General features: G+C 39.5%; 1 long non-coding RNA gene across 1 annotated transcript; it reads left to right on the top strand.

The window, feature by feature from the left end:
• The first annotated feature begins 2,443 nt into the window (after positions 1 to 2,443).
• Positions 2,444 to 4,930, top strand: LOC117221939 (uncharacterized). The gene is made up of 2 exons (XR_013034754.1): positions 2,444 to 2,937; positions 3,136 to 4,930. It is a non-coding gene; the product is annotated as an uncharacterized LOC117221939 (long non-coding RNA).
• Positions 4,931 to 6,734: the final 1,804 nt, after the last annotated feature.

The following is a 6,734-nucleotide window of genomic DNA, read 5'->3' as shown; positions in this document are numbered from 1 at the left end:
CGAGTACGCCGCTGCGCCTAAATTCCGTGGTTGCTCTCCGTGGTTCGTGCTATGAAATCAAAGCAGCGAGCGCGAGCGTCAATCATCAGCGTTTCGCTGGGAGCCCGGCAGCAATGTGTTTCTTGCGTAACCGGCTCTTGAAGGGCACTGCGCTATCGCCCCCTTTCGAATCCTAGGAGATTTTGGTTCCGTGGGGGCTCTAGATCTCGTAGCACGAGCAAGTTGCCAGGGTGAGCAGTGCTTTCATCGTTTCTTCAGTCTATCACAGGGGTTGATAGACGTAAGCGAGTAAGCGGTGTGGCGACCGCAGTCCGCGTGGCCGATCCGAGATTGCTGCCTCCGATCAAGGTTCGGCGTGCACTGGCGTTCTTCCAACCCAGGTGCTTCCGGTAGGGACAAGTTGGCCAGGTTATTCTCAAGGTGCTTCTTGGGTAGGACACCGGAAGCGTCAGTGCGTCAGGCTGAGCAGAGGGATCGTACCGGGAACCTCCCAAGGCCAGGTGCTCCTGGTAGAGACTCGCCGACGTAGTTATCCTGGGTGCTTCTAGGGTACGTCGCCGGGGGAGATCATACGGTGGGGGAGACTCGGAAACATCAAACGTAGAACAACGCGTTCTTCTCAAGACGAATAAGGAGGCTAATAAACTTTCCCATGACTCTCTCCTAAGTTTGCAACAATTTTGACACTTGTCCTATTTCTTATAGGTAACAGATAGCGAAACGGCGGCGACCAAGTAATAGCAAATTACACGACACGGGGCCAGAGCAGCGGCATAGACCATCGCGACAGCGGCTCGCGTAGTTTTAGAATAGTGTCTACGTATTATTTCTATTTTCGTCAAACAACCTAGGCATAAGTATATTGCGCACGTTCTGATCTGATCAAAGTAGTAAAATGGATTGGCTTTGAAGAAACGTATAGATACGGACGTAACTCCTAAGTCTGTGATAGGGATGTATACCAGTCGGTAACGATCGTTAGAAATTTAGAAAATAATTACAGATAGCAAGTAAAATTGCTGGATCTATGTAAATGTCGCTGTATCTACAGTAACATACCCAGGGGTACTCTTTCTATTCCTCGCGGCTATCCTAGAATCACTATATCTTATCAGTTCATGATTACACAAATTTAGATTTTTCGAGTATTGAAGTCCTATATTCTTTGGTAACGTTAGAGCATCATAAAAGTCTCTCTACATTTGATATATCTTGTTTTTTCCAGTTTTTCAATAGATCTGCTAGAATGTTGCACTGAGGTGAATACCTGCCAAAGGACCTAGAAAAGGGATGGCGTGAAACCACAAATCATTCATCATCAATCACCTATCTTTGTGGACCAAGATGACGTAGTAGTTTACAACATTCATGGCTCCTGCAATGAAGCACAGTTTTACCAGAATATCAGGACGAGGTGATGTCGTTCGAACAGTGACCGAAAAAGCTATATTATTGTTATGCGTGTGTAAGAAGTAGTACATAGGATAGAAATAAAAAGTAATAACTATCGAAGAGAAGTGTGATTCATAAGCTTAATTTAATTTATAAGTATTTTCAATAAATATATATTTACACATTTGAAGTAAATATAACCTAGTTTTATTCCCGACAACGTGTTCTGATCAACAGCAACATTTGCATTTTCCATTCCAAATTTTTTTAAATCTTGGCTCTATATAGTTTAATTGAAGTAACTCAGTTGTATTATCCACATCCATAGTTGTGACCAAGAATGATTCTAAAGTGTTATAGATCTTTGTTAGAAACTTGTTTGGTGCAACCGACGTGTGAGTCGTTCTAGGACAACTTAATAAAACGATGCTTTTTGGTTCGCTCGTCTTCATGTCGAGAAATTATCCTCCATAGGATAGCTCTACGACTTTGGACTATCAGTGTTTCAGATTATCAATGATTAATTGACTGGTCAGTATTTGGTGACAGTGTAATGAAAGTGAATATTGTGTTAGTCATACATGAGGTCCCTCCGGCACTATCCCTTGAACGCTGTGGTCGTTAGTCTAGGATCAACTGTACATCGCACGAGATCAGTACACTGAAATCATGCCCCAAATTTCGAACAGCAAATGCAGCCTCAACTAAGTGTGGGTGAGTTTACTTAATGATAATCTTCACAATTCTTAAGCAGACATATCCTGCATGTTCTTTAACGCGATTATTTTTGTCACGGTTAAACTACTCATTATTTCGGGTCCTAATAATTAGTAAATATTCTTTAGACATTCTGAAATAAGGATGAACAGCGTTTTTCTCAAAAATATTACTATTACATGGTAAAAAAATATCGAAAGTTCATTCTCCGTGACTTGATCATTGATTCGAACGCGGCACGGAGCCTCCCTTCTTCTCCGCGGTCGGAATATGTTGCGCTCGAGCGATCGACCATATTGTAGCTCGCGGCCTCGCCTCTCATTGATCAGTGTTTTTCGTTAATAACTTGTAAACAAATCCGCAGATTGAATTTTCGCTAAGGAAAAAGTTATCAAATGATCTCAGCTACACTCCATTTCCGTAATACGAGACATTTTTGGGATACCCACCTGATATCCCATCTCTCTACTATACACGAACTATACCAAAAAGTATATCTCCCATACTTCTTTATCGACATCTGTGCTCTTTTCTCATGAACGGACACTACGTATTCTTTTTTTTAATTTCAGTTTTCTTCATTCTGTGTACGTATATTTTATCATATTTCAAAAATTTTAATTCTATGTTTAGGGAACAACGTAAATTTTGAACAGCAGTGACGACTAATACAGGGTAAGTTATGATACTTAATAACTGCAAAATTAGTATTATTGCAGCAACAAATGTTACAACAGCAGCAAATGCTGAACTTGATGAAGCAACAACAACGGCAACCGGAAAAGCTGGAGGAAAAACAAACGAAGAAAATAGAGCAGCAGCCTCCACGTAAGTTATATTTTAGCATTCCACGAGAAATTATGTAAAAGATATTGATAGCAAGATTTTTATACTTGCATAAATTATCTTTGCAATTACTTTTTATATATCACTAAATTAATCAACCTCTGCATTTAATTATTATTCCTTACCGTTTCCATTTGAACACATACTAAATAATGCATAATAATAACTTTATTTTTATAGGCCGAACCACATCTGCTGGAAGAAAAGAAAGATCTTACACGGTCAGTGGGGTCTCAAAGGAAGACGGCGAGGACGTAGAGGAGGCCGAGGTAGTCGCAGTGGAAACAAAACAGACGCGGCGAGATTCTCATCCGAGGAAATCAATCACCGAATTGTGTCGGTACTACCCCCCTCCCCCCTCCTGAGCTGTCGTCACAAATAACGTCCGAACAAGAACAATCGCGGGTGATGTCTCGGATAAGGCCGCGTCTTGGAAAGGCGATGCGAATCGACCTCCGGAATCTGAGGTGCCGTGACAGAGGTGGCAAATACATCCGTTTGCGAGAAAATCTTCGATGATTCAGTTGGGGAGGTGGCCGACTCCGAACCAAGAGGCGGAGGTCCGCGCTGCTCTCAATCGATTGTACTCTTAATTGCGGTACCAGAATCAATGCCGATCGTGCCGCTAGACGCACCACCAGCCTTTGATCCATTTATCATTATGCAAATTTAAAAGTTTATCCAAAGATTCATATACGAGGTGCTTGAAGAATCATCATATCTGGACGATATGATCGCAGAACGAACATAGACAGCACCAGGAATAAGTATGCAGAAGAAGACAAACATGGTTTGGCGATAAACCTAACCAAGTCAATCATGGGGACTAAGGATTTTCTAGGGTACAACATTACGACGGACGCAGTGCGTTCATTAGCGGAACGAGTAAATGCAATAATAGAGTACAAATTACTATATATAGCATACGAGTCGCGGAACTTCCTGAGTATGATAAACATTCATCATTCCCCTCTATGTAATGCCGCACGGAGTCAAGCCGTGTGGCACTGGTATTTAAAAGATGCAAAAAAGAGAGATAAGAAAAAAATCCAATGGACAATTGCAGCCATAAAAAATTCGAAGAATCCAAACAGAAACTAGCAAATGTAGCTTGTACTTGCCCACCCTGATGCAGAATCACGCCTGACACTTTTTACAGATGCTTCAGATTGGGCAGTTGGCGCGGTCTTAGGACATCGCGAAAATCATTCGTGGAAGCCCATAGCTTCCTATTCAAAGAAATTGAGAGAAACGCAAACGAATTATAGTACCTACGATCGAGAGCTGTTAGGTATCCACTTAGCAGTAAACCATTTCAAACATACAGTGGCCCACAAATGTGTCCGTGCACCTTTTAAAACGCAATAACTTTTTTAAAACTGGACTAAGGGACCTGAATTTTGTTCAGATGATAGCGAGACTAGTCCACCAGATGACGACTAAAATGATTTTTTTTTAAATTTTGCTATGACTTGGAATGGCAAAAAAATAGTGGCTATAGGAAATCATAAAAAAAGTTTGATTTTGTCGGACAGTGTAATCGACGCTCTACAGTAATCATATTTAGGGCCTGTGACATCTGTTTTGTAGTTTGTTGATGTGTGAAGTAAATGTAAGCTCATAATCGAACGTAATGCCCATCAATCGAGCCGATTAACCAGATAATGAATAAATAATGCATTGGCTTATTATGATTTGGAAAGTACTAACTGAAAATTTAACAGAATTAACATTATGAATTAAGGATTGTACAAATTGTTAGGATGTTATAAATTTTACTTTATTACTAGTTTCAAAGCAATGGTTATTAAGTTTTGTTTCCATACATTATTGTTTATGTTTATGTAAAATATGTAATGACATGCATATACATGAATAGATTTAATGTTATTAAAAATATTTCTGTTTTTATTTCGATGGACCAAGTAATTGAATACTTTTGCCCGTCACTAATCATTGTAAGCATCCGAAAACATGTACACGCAAGAAAAAATAAGTCATATATCATTTTAAACACGAGTTGTTCAAGGCAAGAGCATGTTTCGTTGTACCGACAGAAAAATTTATAGGCATAGCGAAACACACACACACACACAAACAACAACTTTACTTCAATAGTTTCTACAAAATAACTTCAGTACGATCCTAAGAAACTTCAAAACAGTACGTTAAAAAAACGTGTGGCCGAAGTGAGTTTGTCGCAGGGGTTACTGCGACGGTTTATATAAAATAATCCGAGAGAGCTTTTTTGGTTTTTATATAACGAGAACTTTAATATAACTTGTAACAAAAAGGTGATGGGGTACAGTGTGTAAAAGGTAAAGGTAAACGAGTGACGGATGAGACAGAAATATGGACACGTTGAGAGTCGGAGGAAAACTAGCTAACTAACGTCTCCCGGTCGAGAGGTCCTCGTATTTATTGGGGAGAGCGTATTGAAATTGGTAAGGGAAAGTCCTTGGGAAGGGCGAAGGCCTTTCCCGAAGATTTTCCGACCGGGGTGATCCGGGACCTAAGGTCCGAAGCTGTGTTCCAACGTTTTTATTGTTTTATGGCGGTGTGTACGCCTTGCGTCGGGGAAACCCGAAAAAGGCATCTGCACACACCGCTTTTGGAGGACGTGGCCTTTTATGTCTGGTCCGCCACATGAGCATCAGGTCGCAGGGGACACCCAGCACTCAGACATTTTTAATTCTGTATGGAAAACTGACAATCGTTTAGTGGTGTCCATAATATCATAACTTGACCAACAATCATCGCATCGAGATGTGTCTACCGTTGTCAATCGTATCATCTAAGCCTCAGTTGTCCAAACGTTTATATTAAAGCTCTAATATTCAAACACATTTGATTGATTCTTCAACAAATTACTCGACAATAACTTCTCGACATGAAGACAAGCGAACCAAAAAGCATCTTTCGATTAAGTTGTCCCAGAACAACTGACTACGATCGCGCCGACACAAGGTTACAGAGGAAACAGAGATCTATAATACTTTAGATTTATTCCCAGGCATAACTATGAAGGTAAATAATACAACTGAGTTACTTCAATCAAACTATATAGAGCCAAGCATTAAAGTGGTTTAGAAACGAAAATGCAAATATTGCATTAACCGTTGTGGGAATTACCAACCAATTCAATGCGATAACTATACTAATTCTATAGATAAATTTCATTACAGAAAACTAATGGGTAGCTTATAGTAGATATTGTTAGCAACTACAAGTCGCCCTACATTGATTACAGTACTTTAAGCTGCTAAATCGGTGACATGTCATTAAATTCATTATTAGTAAAATTTTATGAAACATGATGTTTCAAGCAAATGTAACACACACTAAAAATTAAAACGTAGATCTACATTTAAGGGAGGTACTCAAACAGCGATTGTGACATACAGTGTCTGAACGTGTGATCTGATGCATTTATTGTTATCCCTTGTATGTATTAATAAATAAATATATATTTATAGTGGTATAATAATACTGGAACGGACTCACCGATGATAAACTCATTGCAATAGCTGCCACCTGCCACCTACTAGCAACTCTCCACCCAGCAATTCTGCAATCTGGCATCGTATATGCATTTGTCAATTCTAGTATCAATTGTATTTGCATCACAATCTACGAATCACAATAGAAATTAGTACAAAATTTATATAACACATTCAACAAATTAAGAGCGAAAGAGTGTAAATGTAAAGTGTCATTCAATTTCAAGTATCAAATTTGATAACTATTATTGAATCCCCTTAGACTTACAAAACAAATTA

Source organism: Megalopta genalis, chromosome 14, assembly GCF_051020955.1.
Source record: "Megalopta genalis isolate 19385.01 chromosome 14, iyMegGena1_principal, whole genome shotgun sequence".
NCBI lineage: Eukaryota > Metazoa > Arthropoda > Insecta > Hymenoptera > Halictidae > Megalopta > Megalopta genalis.
The sequence above is the reverse complement of the archived record's forward strand: the minus strand, read 5'-3'. Positions and strand labels throughout refer to the sequence as shown.